A 13,528-nucleotide genomic window follows, 5' to 3' on the forward strand; every position below is an offset into this window, starting at 1 on the left:
TGAGTTTTATATCAATCAGTTGCAAAAGTTCTGGGGTGGCATTGAACTGATTTCTACACAAAGCTATATCCATTGAATTTAATGACCCTGCCGTTATCTGGCTGCGGCAACCCAGTCAGATGGGTGGGGTACAATTATTATTATTATTATTATTATTATTATTATTATTAATAATAATAATAATAATAATATTGACCATTATTTTGGTGGCTCTAGTATGAGTAAGAGCTAGTTGAACACAATGCATTTTTTGGCAACTTTTAATGCATTGTAGTATAGTATACGATGCAACGGGGAGGGGCAGTCCTAGCAATGATATATTTGCATATGGGCTATTCCTAGTATGCAAGAGGTGAGGCCTACTAAAGTCTCCTTTAACACCCCCCCACCCCCATCTTGTTCCTTGAGCAGAGTAGGATGGTTCAGGAAGCATCTCTGACAGGAGCATAAATAAATAGTTTGGTGAAGCAGGTTGGAAGACCTTTGCATCATGTGCCCTACATTTGTTCCTGTTTGTAATAAGTACAACGCCGTGATACGACGTGTGGGTTATGCAGAGGGGGAGCTTACGCATAACGTGGCCTGCATGCTGTGCTAGAATTTGAGGTCTTTGCTTGTTTATGCACCTGGATGCTTGCATTGCAATTTCTTCTTCTGCAATCGCATCCGCACTTGAACCTGTTAAAAACTGCCCCTTCTCTCCCCGCCCCCTCTGTGCGCGTGTGTTTGGTGCAGAACAGACCTTCGTCTGTTAGGGCTGTCGGATGCCTCTGTCGCTTGCTGAGCTGTGTGTGTGGCTGTGGGAACTGAATTACGCAGGAGGGGAACAGGCTGGTAACTTTTTGGCAACGCCTTTTTTTAGTTAATAAAAATAAACAAGCACGCCTTTGGGCAGCGAGTCTTTGCGCCAGCTTGCATTAAAGTCAATGGGACAGCGTAATTGGAGCTGGCTTCGGTTCTGCCAGGAATCTTTTTGTTGGCATCTTATCTGGGGCGGCTTAGTGTTCTGCTCTGAAAGGCATGTGCGGCGCAAAACTCTGTCAGGGCTCCGACTCTGTTCCATTTGGGGGCTGTCTGTGTGGCTCAGTGGTAGAGCCCTTCCCATCCTTAACCTGGAGAGAAAACCACCTTTATGTATAACTCTGTGAAAACATTTTTTATTTATTTATTTTCGGGAAGTTTTTGTCTCCTGTAAATCTTACTTTCTTCCCTTCAGCCCTCCCCCTCCTGGGTTCCGGAGTTTGGCTGTGTTTTAAGTTGTGGCGCAACAGAGGAAACTTCTCATAATTGCTCATGTTTGCAGCACATATATCTTGGTATTGACCAACCGCAGGTTTTCCTCCAGTGGGGTGATCTGCGACTGAGCCGCAGACTAGATGCACTGAAAATCATTTGACTTCACTTATTTCAAGTCTCTTGATTTTTCAGCAGATCAGCTTTCGAGCCTGGGCGACATTGGATCTTGCGCAGTCGGTGAGGGTTCACTCAGTCTAGCCTGTCTCCGTTCTCCCGTCTTGCTCAATCTCTCCTCTTTCTTTTAGTTCCACATGACTGCTTTGTCCCACTCCCCATGACTGACAACTTGGCCGAAAAGTCATGCACAGTATAAAGCAGCGCACTCTCTCTGTGTGCATGTGTGTACAATAATAACATGTGGTCAACACAACCGTACAACTCCCAACCGGGGGGCGGGGGGCGGCGGCGTGCGTCCATGAACTACGTTCTTTTGTTACGTGAGTGCAGGTCCTAGAGAGCAAGTGAGTCCATAAGGAGCGAGGAGTTGATTCCTAGTCCGCCTTGTGAAATATTGGTTTAAGGGTGTTCAGTGCCAAGCCTTGCTCACATGTCTCTGGGTGGTTGAGAGTTGCTGGGAAATTCCTAACCCGAATCTCACTTTTATTTTGCATGTCTCGCTGTGCTTCGTAATTCGGGAGCTGTTTGCAGAACTGAGAATTTTCCGATGCAAATTTATTGAGCATTATGCTGGCGTGAATCAAGGGTGAGGCTGTGTGCACACCACAGATGGAGCCTTCGTGTTGCCTCGTAACATGCTTTTAAATAGATGGTTTTCACACGTTCAGGGACAGGGCCATAGTTGTTGGTGGAGCATCTGTTTTGCATGCAAAATCCCAAAATTGCAGAGTTGGAAAGGGACCACAAGGGCCATCTAATCCAACCCCCTGCAATGCAGGAATCTTTTACCCAATGTAGGGCTTGAACTCACGACCCAGAGATTAAGAGTCTCATGCTCTACTGACAGAGCTATCCTGAGGTGCCCAGTTTCAGTCCTCTGTATCTCGGGATACAGTGCTGGAGAGAACCCAGCTTAGGCAATTCTTGGCTAAATTCACCATGTGACAGCTTGCTGTGTTCCTATGGCAGTCTTGGAGCGCTGAGTGATGCACATGTACTCTAGTTCACCTGTAGAGCACTTCGTTCTGAGTGCTTGTGGTTCTGTTTATTTACTTGAAAATCCTCATAGGCAGCCTTGAAGGGTTAAAAACCATCTCAGGTTAGCTTCTGAATTAAAACCCTATGTAACTATAGCAGGGGTCAGCAACCCTTTTCAGCAGGGGGCCGGTCCACCGTCCCTCAGACCATGTGGTGGGCCGGACTATATTTTGAAAAAAAAAATGAACAAATTCCTATGCCCCACAAATAACCCAGAGATGCATTTTAAATAAAAGGACACATTCTACTCATGTAAAAACATGCTGATTCCCGGTCCGTCCGTGGGCCGGATTGAGAAGGTGATTGGGCCTTAGGTTGCCTACCCCTGAACTATAGGTACCAATCAGTGATAGAAACTCGGATATATAATCTAGGTGCTAAATGGCTCCTTAAACCAAGGTTACAGTCGCCAAAATGGAATGTCTAGTTGCCATTTTGGGGCAAGGTGGCTCTAAAATCTTATTTTTCAAATGATGGGCGGACTGTGATCGACTCTCAGTTAAACATCTGGCTTGTTCAGATGACAGCCTTGAGCTAGGTTAAGAACTTTGAGATCTTAAATAAGAAAAGTCACTTGATCTAGGGACTGTCCCCATATATATTGGCCTATTCCAACTTCTTATTAATAGAGGCTGCACAGAATAAGCATTTTGGTTCCAGGAATTCATTCCGATTGTGCAGATAGAATTCTACAGGATGTGTTGCTAGTGTGTGAAAACAGTCAAGATCCAAGGATCCCCAGGCATGGACCTCCAGGTGGTGGAGACGTCAGCCACTGTCCTGGTGCCTGGGCATCTTCACTTGGTCGCAAGTGTCCGATAGCCGGTTGCAAACTGTGCGTGGCAAATTTTGAACGCTGCTCGGGAAGAGAGAGTGCAAACGTCTTTGATTGGATTGTGTCCAGCCACCTATCTCAAGAGTTCTGTTTTGAACTCCTGAGCTTTGTACCTGTAACCTGATCTGGATGTGCACCATGTAGTAGATTTGGGGATACAGCCTTTGGCAACAATCGAGCTGAGGGTCTGAGTAAGACTGGGAGCCAGGACTAAGTGCAAGGGGCTGCTTTACCTTTACCTCTTGTTGCAAGTTTGGGCGTTCGTTTAGCACCTAATGAGAGCAGCTGCAAAGGGAACCAGGCAGAGGGCCTTCTCGGTAGTGGCACCCACCCTGTGGAATGCCCTCCCACTAGAGGTCAAAGAGAATAACAATTACCAGACCTTTAGAAGGCATCTCAAGGCAGCCCTGTTTAGGGAAGCTTTTAATGTTTGATGGATTTCTGTATTTTAGAATTTCTGTTTTTTGGAAGCCGCCCAGAGTGGCTGGGGGAACCCGGCCAGATGGGCGGGGTTTAAATAATAAATTATTATTATTATTATTATTATTCTGAGATTAATATTTGGAATTATTTTGACGAAAAGCCACCCCATCTCCAAGGGAAAGCTTTGCCCTCTGGTTGAAAATAAACCGGTCTTTGAATTATTTATATACCTTAGTGAAGACGAGGCTGCTAGGCAAAATCTGCCAGAGATGTACTGGTCCATTATGCCAATTAGATTTACTTGCAAGGCACAAATACATTGTACTGGTGCACTTCAGGAACAGTGTAGGATTAGGAAAACAAAGCTGCATTTTGAATAGATGAAGTTTTAAAAGGGCCAGGGGTAAGCTTCAGGCCAGGTTCTGTAATGGAGAACCCTGGGCCGAATTGCATTCACCTTTGGATCTATGTGCTGGGGGGAAACTAGTGCTTTTTTTTCGGCCGGAGCTCAGTTCCAGCACCTCTCAGGTGGGCGTTTAATATATATAGCTGCCCCATAGCAGAAGTACTCTAGGAAGCCAGTGTGGAGTACTGTAGTGCGTTAGCGTGTTGGACTAGGACCTGGGAGATCGTGGTTCAATTCCCCACTCCGTCATGAAGCTTGCTTGGGTGGCCTTGGAATCAATCACAGCCTCTTAACCTACATCACAGGGTTGTTGTAGGGATTAACTGAGGAAGGGGGCGAGCCATGGACTTCCTGGAGAAAAAGGTGGGATATAAACACAATAAATAAGCTCTTCTGCTCACCTGCTTAAGACAGCTGGAGGAGCCAGCTAGGTGATGTTCGTAACTAAACTGGCAACCAGAGATCTCCACGTGGTCACAATTGGACTTGCGGCAGTTGCAAAATGCGCTTAGTTCCTGGGGAATTTCGAACACTGATATATGTGTGGTAAGGTGATCTTGCACATCTTAGTCTTTTTTGGCGATCACTCGCAGCCGAGTAAGATTGTCTTCCATTTTAACAATGAGTCCGTAAGTGACTGTGGAGGCCAATTCTGGATCCACACGTCCTTCCACAGTGGGGGACATAGGTTTCCGGACGGGAGTTGATCATGGTGTGGATTTGCCAAACATAACTTCCTCTTAGCACTTTTCTTCCTTGCGTCCTGAGTTCAAGTGTCTTCAAAGCCCATGACACCTTTGGTAAAGGCTCTTCTCCAACTGGAGCGCCCACCGGCCAGTGTTTCCCAGTTGTTGGTGTTTATACTACATTTTTAAAGATTTGCCTTGAGAGAGTCTTTGAACCTCTTTTGTTGACCACCAACATTACGCTTTCCATTTTTAAGTTCGGAATAGAGTAGTTGCTTTGGAAGACGATCATCAGGCATCCGCACAACATGACCAGTCCAACGAAGTTGATGTTGAAGAATCATTGTTTCAACCCTGGTGATCTTTGCTTCTTCCAGTACACTGGTATTAGCTCGCTTGTCTTCCCAAGTGATGTGTAAATTTTTTCGGAGACACCATTGATGGAATCTTTCAAGGAGTTGGAGGTGGCGTTCATAAGTGGTCCATGTTTCACAAGCATACAATAAGGTTGGTAGTACAATAGCTTTGTAAACTTCTCCCAATACTTGTAGACTCTTGGTAGTGCATTGTGTGTGCTTTTAGCGGTTTAATTGGAAAACGAGCAGGAAGAGATCTACCTAGCCATGATATGACCCTCATCCCATGGCTGTATCATGTCATGGCTGTGTTGTGGTATGTAGGTGGGTCTCGATATGAAAAGCCACAATACATCCTCTGCTTTAACCATAGCTGCTTCTCATAAACATGCCTGCACGATGTGAAGACTTAATCTCTGTATCTTGAACACTATACTTTGAAGTGGCCCTAAGAGTTAAATTAGGAACAGACGTGACTAATTGGAGTGCAATTGAAGTCTTCAAAGATAAAAGGAGCAAAACCTTATTTTAAGCTGTTACCGTTCACCGAGTTTTTATGAAGATACCTTGGCAACATGGTCTAAAAGATGAAAGACCATCTTTAGAGCTTCCGCAAATGGTGACAATGAATTTTGACATAATGTATGTATAGTCTTTAATGTTTCTACGTTTTCAACTAAATTTCAAAACAGCTCTCTGAAAGAGCTTCTGATACAGACTTCCTCCTTATCAGGATTCTCGATTAACACAGTTATAAATTAATTTATTCCCCCCTCCTCCTGCTGGCTGAAACCCTGGAGAGCTTCTGCCAGTCATTTAGTACTGAGTGAAGCAGACCACTGATTTGACAGTGGAAGGGAACTTCTGTGCTCCTATTGTTCAAAACTGTTGCGTCTGCATTCTTCAGTTGGATTTCGACGAATTTATATATTTATTTGGGTTTCATATTTGTACTTGTACTTTTTTAAAAAAAATTGGTCACATATGTTGGATTTCCAGTCACATTCTTGCAGCCTCTCTGCCTAGAAATGTTTTCATTTGGTTTGCATTGAAATTACTACTACAGTGGTCCCTCGACTTACGAAGTACTCGACTTACGAAATTTCGAGTTACGAATGAAAAAAAATGGCCGCACGCTTACGTTTTTTTTGACATCCAAAAAGAAAACTGTTGCGGTTTAGATGGGTTTTTCTCGACTTGCGAATTTTAGATGCGGTTTACTCGACTTATGAATTTTTCCGTTTCCAATGCATTCCTATGGGAAACCGCTTTTTCGACTTACAGACTTTTCGACCTACGAATGTGCATTTGGAACGGATTAAATTGTAAGTCGAGGGACCACTGTATTACTATTACTATTAGTTTCATTTCTATACTGCTTTGTATTTTAAAGAACAAGTCTCAAAAGCAGTTTACAACACTTGTAAACATCAAATAAAACAGATTGAAGCTTCAAGGACATTTTTAAAAAGATCCCTCTCTAAGTGACAATTTGCTTTCCCCAGTCGCCAGCCTGGCATCCAGAGATCTCCAGGTAGGTTGCAATTGGGCCCAGGCCAGTTGCAAAATGCGCCTGGCGCCTGGCTAATTTCTAAAACTGATGCCAGGCTACTGAAGTTTTACTTCACCCCAAGAAGCATATCATGTACCCTCTAGTCCAGCAGGAAAGTTTAAGGCAATAAAGTTTAGGAGACAGAATACTGTGCTGGGGGGTGGGACTTGGGATAGGTTCGTGATCCCAGATGCAGCTTTACAAATGGTTACAACTTGCTTCTGTGCAATAAAGCAGCAACATGTTGTTGTTGTTTAGTCGTTCAGTCGTGTCCGACTCTTCGTGACCCCATGGACCATAGCACGCCAGGCACTCCTGTCTTCCACTGCCTCCCGCAGTTTGGTCAGACTCATGTTGGTAGCTTCGAGAACACTGTCCAACCATCTCGTCCTCTGTCGTCCCCTTCTCCTATTGGCAAAACTGACCTTTTGCTCCAGTGTTGGGTGATACAGAAAACCCTGCAGGAGGAGTGGGCGAGTGGGAGGCCGCTATTGCACAAAAGTTAAGATTGCTTAGAAACAACCCCCGCTTTGCAATTCACACCCATCCCCTGGTTTTCACTGATGAGATTATTTCGCCAGTTCTTCTGTTAAAAAGAAAGCAGGGAATCTTATGAGTACCAGTAAAAGGCCACAAATTGTATTTGGGGATGCATTTTACACAGTGGTTCAAAGAAAGGTCATGCTATTTGCAGTATTTATTTATTTATTTATTTGCAAGGTGTTAGCCAGAAGCCAAAGGAAACAGAAAGCACATGGCAAAGTGGTGCAGCTTTAGAAGTGGTGTATACAAAAGCAGAGTCCAGTGGGCATGTGTATGTGTTTGTTTCTTGGCAGACGCAACTCTGAATGGACTAGATGTTAATGTTACCCTAATATACTTGCATTAAGGGCCATCATTGCTTTCATGTAGTTTCCTAACTAGTTTAATTCCGCATTGATGCTCCTTGTTCTTTTATTTCCCCCTTACATTTATGCCGTATTAGCAGAATGGCGCTTCTTATTCCACACTGTTTGATAACTTTGTAAGAAGAGACACTGCTGAGTACAAGTACTATAGAGAGAAAGGACCCATTTTCGAGCTTTGCGTTAAAAGGCCTTCTCGCCTGCATCAATTTGGCAGTCTTTCAAGACAGACCCTGGCGAGCTCAGTGGATGCTGCAAAACTTCTTTCTCGAGTCATTTCCTTCCTTCCTCATCATTCCGCCTCCTCCCCCCTCCGTCCGATTCCAAAAAGATCGCTTCCGAAAAGGGATCAAAGTTAGAAATTGAAAGGCGCGATGGAAAAGGGTGCATACGGGCCTCTGCATGCAATGTTGCGCCTGCTAGGGTTGGACAACTTCTGTGCTCTGCAAAAGCCACTTGCAAAGTTTAGCAGAGCTCTGGAGTGGTCGTTAAATGCAGCACAAGGGGTTGCAGTCAGAAATGGAGGTGAGTCTCCATGCATGAAATAAACACTGTAGACATCCGTGGGGCTTATCCTGCTGCATCCCCACCTCTTCATTTTTCTGTATTTCTCATGTTTTTGTGTACAGGCAACTCCCAGTTTACACGGGGGCTACGTTCCAACGCACCACGCGTGTTAAGTGAAATAGCATGTATTTGAAACACCACAGGAAAAGCCTGCAAATACGTGTTAGACCAGGCATAGGCAAACCTGGCCCTCCAGATGTTTTGGGACTACAACTCCCATCATCCCTAGCTAACAGGACCATTGGTCAAGGATGATGGGAATCGTAGTCCCGAAACATCTGGAGGGCTGGGTTTGCCTATGCCTGCGTTGGACTTCTGGAAGCTGTTGAAAAACCCTTAAAAACAACAGGAACTAGCAGCCCTTACCAGATGGGCATGAATGGTGGCTCTCAGTCTCCTTGTTCAAACTCCCAACTCTCCACAGGCTTGAACAGTCATTGCAAGGGATCATGGGATTGTGAGGTGCTGCTTCTGTGCATTTCCCCCCCTATCTGGGCTCTTTCAGGGCCGTTTTTGGTGTCACTTCTGGGTTTGGCGCAATTGCTCGTTGACTGGATGCGCATAAATTTGTTGCTGCTTGTTATTTCCTTTGCTGCAGTTCTAATGTTTGCAGAACATTCAAGGTATGGGGTGCTGTGTCAGGCCTGCAGAACTTCAGACCCTAATGGAGTGGTGTCCAAACTTTTTTCAAAGAGGGCCAGATTTGATGAAGTGAAGGGGCGTGGGGGCCGACCAAAGTTGTTGACTTTTTTTAAGGGTTGGAGTTGTTGAGCTTCTTTTAGGATTGAAATTGAGTTTTTTAAAAAGGATTTTGCTCCAGGAAATAAACTGCCACAGGGGCCGGATTAAAGCGACCGGAGGGCCAGATTAGGCCCCCCGAAACGGACCTTGGACATGGCTGGCCTAATGTGACCAAACACACACAGAAACACACACTTTCTTGCAAGCTGGTGGACTGTGTTTGATGGGGCACAAGCCCCCCCCCCCCGCAGTGAGGTACCTGTGCCACAACAGTACTCGGGAGTTAGAAAACCAAAAGAAGAGAACGGGAAACAAGGAGTGTGAAGGGGAGGAAGACTGGAGGTGTTGGGAGAGACTGAGACCGGAGACAGGTAGGAGGTGTGAGACAGTATTGATTGAAATGAAGCCTGCTACAGCGGATCATAATGTAACTCCCCCCCCCCCCAAGCAATATTTGATATTTCCAGTTGTGCTTTTTGACAGCTGCTGCACAGGGAAGTGTTTGAAAAATGGCTATGGTGTATCTTTCCAGAGTGATGGGTTGTAAATTAATAGCTAACACATTAGTAATGCTATTTTAGTTGCGTCTCCACTGACGTAACACTCTTTTCCGTATCCAAGTTGCGCAGTGGAACCAAAGTGTGTTTCTCGGCCATAATTATTTTGCTAGGCTGCAGATTCTTACATAGCTACCGGTACTGGCAGGAGATGCAGATTAGGTGGAGAAAAGGGGGTGTTCGATGATCCAACTGCCCTGTTGCTGGAAATGCACCGCGTATGCACAAAACACACACCACAGCCACAACTGTTAGCTCAAGAGAAGCTTGAGATTGGTGATGTGATTAGGAGCAGTGGTTTGTTGAAGTGTAATCTAGTTAAGTAAGGCATTTGTATGCATTTTTATTACAGTTGCCCAGTTCAGACTACACAGATCATTAATGAATGCGTTGAACATTGCCATTTTCATTACAGATACTCAAGGCATCCTGCTGGTTTACCACTTTTTGGAGCTGTGAGGCACAGTAGAGTTTAAATCTGAACACATTGTTTGTTTCGGGGGTGGGGGCCTGCTGGGGCCTCCTTGCCTCTCATTCTCCAGTGGCTTTTCACCCCCTCTCTGGAGGGGCCTTTCAAGACCTCCCCCCCCGCCCAATACAAAGATTCATGTATATATCCATAATATAGCTGATACCCTGTGAAAGCCCCCCCCCTCTCTGTGTGTGCATAGCCCAGAAAAGCATGCAGCACCTAGCATTTTTCTGTCCCCCAGAGCAGATTTGGTGACTAGCTTAACAGTATAGTCCTGTGCACATCTACTCTGAAGCACAACTTGCTTAGCACCATGGTACCTACTCCTATTGGACGCGGGTGGCGCTGTGGTCTAAACCACGGAGCCTAGGGCTTGCCAAATGGAAGTTTGGTGGTTTGAATCCCCGCGACGGGGTGAGCTCCCTTTGCTCGGTCCCAGCTCCTGCCAACCTAGCAGTTCAAAAGCACATCAAAGTGCAAATAGATAAATAGGTACCACTCCGGCGGGAAGGTAAAAGGCGTTTCCATGCGCTGCTCTGGTTTCACCAGAAGCGGCTTAGTCATGCTGGCCACATGACCCGGAAGCTGTCCGAGGACAAACGTCGGCTCCCTCGGCCAGTAAAGCGAAATGAGTGCCGCAACCCCAGAGTAATTCGCGACTGGACTTAATTGTCAGGGGTCCTTTACCTTTTTACCTACTCTTATGCAATTGTGTCGCAGAATGCAGCTTTAAAGACCATTATATGGTCACTTTGAAGTTCATTGCGTCCAATGTTTGTGTCACCTTTCTGTGTGGTCATCTTCCATTCCTGACTTCTAAAATAGGGTGGCCATGTGCAAAGTGGCATGAAGCTACAGTGTCATCAGTCCTCCCTCTTTGTCACATCATTAGGGGAGAAAAAATTGTGTTTTTCATTCCCCACCCCACCCCATATGAGTAAAGAATGCAGAGTGTATTGGTCCTTCATGAGTGGTTGTGGTCTCTCGTATTATTCTGTTTTGCATTAAATAAGCAAGCAAACAAAAAACAATAATCCCGTAATAATGGCAGTAAAGGTTACAGAAACAATTACAGTTTTAGATCATCCTGTAGAACTGCGGAATTCTGCCCACTTTCTACAAACAACTTGATGTTTTGTTTTTTGACCTGCATGCTTGCTGAAAGGAAGGAGGAGGGCCTATAACCTTTGTAGAATTGCCCTGGCGCATACATGGGCAACGTTGACAGCTGGCATAGCAGCCCTCCCACAAGCATTCCATAAGTGAAAATGGGCTTCTCCAGTTGCAAAAGTTGTGCATACATTTCCTGGGCAGATAGGCCAGTTCTCTCAAACAGTCTCTATTTATGTATAGCTCCCTCATTTCCACTTCTGCGCAAAGGAACATGGGAAGCCTCTTTGTACCAAGCGTGACTATTACCCGGTCAAGCCCAGGTTATTGCTTTAATCCTGGCTGGCTGTGGATCTCCAGGTCTCGGGCACTCTTTCCTTACCACCTGCTTTTGCTTTTTGGCTAGGTGCCCATAATTGAACCAGAGTCATGTGCATGCAGAGCACTGAGCTGTGGCTCCTCACCAAAAGATGTGGCTCACCTCTCCCCACCACTGGGCACACTGCTTTGTCAGCTGCCGTATGGCAGGGCGCAATCCTTAAATATGGGAAGCCAGCGGGAGTTTACCTCTATTCCGAACTCCTACCAGGAGTATAGCTGCTGCCAGCTGAGCCGTTTTAATAAGGTGAAACAAGCCTTTAAAATAGAGTTTGACTTATACCACACTTTTTGCCAGGTCATGTGACAGCATCCACTGCGAGTTCTTCCCTCTGCCTGGCCCTGCCCTCGCCACTATCCCCAAATACCCATTTTCCAGGGCGTACACCAGCGTAAGCTTGGCTCCGCTGGCTGGGCCCTGGCTAAGCCAGGAGGCGGGGGGAGTTAAGCTGGCATATCTCCAGCCAGGTTGGGGAGTGTGCCAGGAACAGCGGACTGAGCTAGAGACCCGCCGCATCCTAACTCATTCATCCCAGCGAGTCTAGGGTTAGGATTGTGCCGTTTGTCGCCGAATAGTTGTGCGAGAACCTGGATCTTTGCACCTCTGCTCGTGCTTGGCCACCTGCGTTCGGAAGATGTAAAATGCGTCTTGCCATTGTGCATGAGTAACGCTTTTCGGAAGGAGTTGCTGCAGCCTCGAGCTGAACCCCACCTATTTCCTTCCGTGGTTTCTCAGTTTCTCTGCAGCAAATAATGTCATAGAAATAGCATGCAACAATCCACAAACCGCCAATGCCATCCCTCCCCACTCCAGCACCTTTTGTTTTGCGCACGTGGCCCTAGCCGGATCCTACCAAGGGGAGGCTTTATTGTAGTTATCCTCCTTCTTGTTTGAATCACCCCCCCCTCGGCCCCTTTAGCTTTTAAATAGCTTCGCTAGGCTTAACATCAAAATAATATATTACATCTCCCCCCCCCCCCCATCTGAACATCTGCAGTCTTGGATTCTCTTGACACAAAAGCACAAAAGATAACTAGGCTGCCTGCCTCTGAGGGGGTCCTTCATGATGTAGTTTACTAACAATGAGGAGAACAGCCAGTTCTCATCTTTTAATTGGGTTCTTCGCATGGGGCTTCTTAGGCTTGTGTAAGCCTTTTGCAAGAAGACCAAAACAGCCAGGTGTCCCCACTGGAGCTGAAATAGCTGCGGGCAGCGGGGATGAGACATTGCAGCGGTGCTAGGAAAGCTTCGCGTTCCATGGACACATGCATCATTTTCACCACTCTCATCGTCCCTGCCCATTAGCCATGCTGGCCCAGGCTGCTGGGGGGGGGTGCGAGACTCTCCTTTGGAGCCCCGTGATATTTCGTAACCTGCAGAACAGATGTTTGGATGGAGATGCAGGATGGCTGGGGCCTGAAACACAGTTCCAGGTTCAATACAGCAAGTGAAGTCCAATGGTCAGGCCAGGTTCCCACCTCTGCAGCTGATCCAGGGTCAGGGAACCAGTGACTCAGTTGCATGGAGCTCCCAGGCCATGCAAGCTGTGATCCATCACCGTGAGAAGTTTTGTTTTTTAATGCTTTATTGATATTTAAGAACTGTGTAACATAAGTAATCGACAGAAAACAAAAACAAAAACAAACATTCATTCCATAGTTGGTGCTTGTTGTATGTAACAATTTGTAGCTGGATTCAACATAACCCGTCCGGTCCCCGCATTGTGGCCCCCAGATTACATTCTTTATCCGCACACTAAACTTTGTCTCCTCTAGGTTGTTTCAGTTACATTAATTTGCTGCCAAGAAGTGTGGTGGAGTCTCCTTCTTTGGAGGTCTTTAAGCAGAGGCTTGAAAGCCATCTGTCAAGAATGCTTTGATGGTGTTTCCTGCTTGGCAGGGGGTTGGACTGGATGGCCCTTGTGGCCTCTTCCAACTCTATGATTCTATGAATTTTGTAAGATTCTCCTATTAGATGCAGAAAGTTAATCCAGGCCTGCCAATGGATTTATATTTTTGCAATGTTCTTTTAAATACACTCTGTATACATCCCACTCTCTATTGAATTTTTCATCGGCAGCATCTTGGA

At 45.9% G+C, this 13,528-nt stretch overlaps 1 protein-coding gene across 3 annotated transcripts in view; it reads left to right on the forward strand.

Moving 5' to 3' along the window:
• Positions 1 to 13,528, forward strand: part of TBL1XR1 (TBL1X/Y related 1) — a 157,125-nt gene that overhangs the window by 22,573 nt on the left and 121,024 nt on the right. The gene's annotated exons all lie outside the window — the stretch shown is intronic.

The sequence above is a fragment of the Zootoca vivipara genome, chromosome 5, assembly GCF_963506605.1.
Source record: "Zootoca vivipara chromosome 5, rZooViv1.1, whole genome shotgun sequence".
NCBI lineage: Eukaryota > Metazoa > Chordata > Lepidosauria > Squamata > Lacertidae > Zootoca > Zootoca vivipara.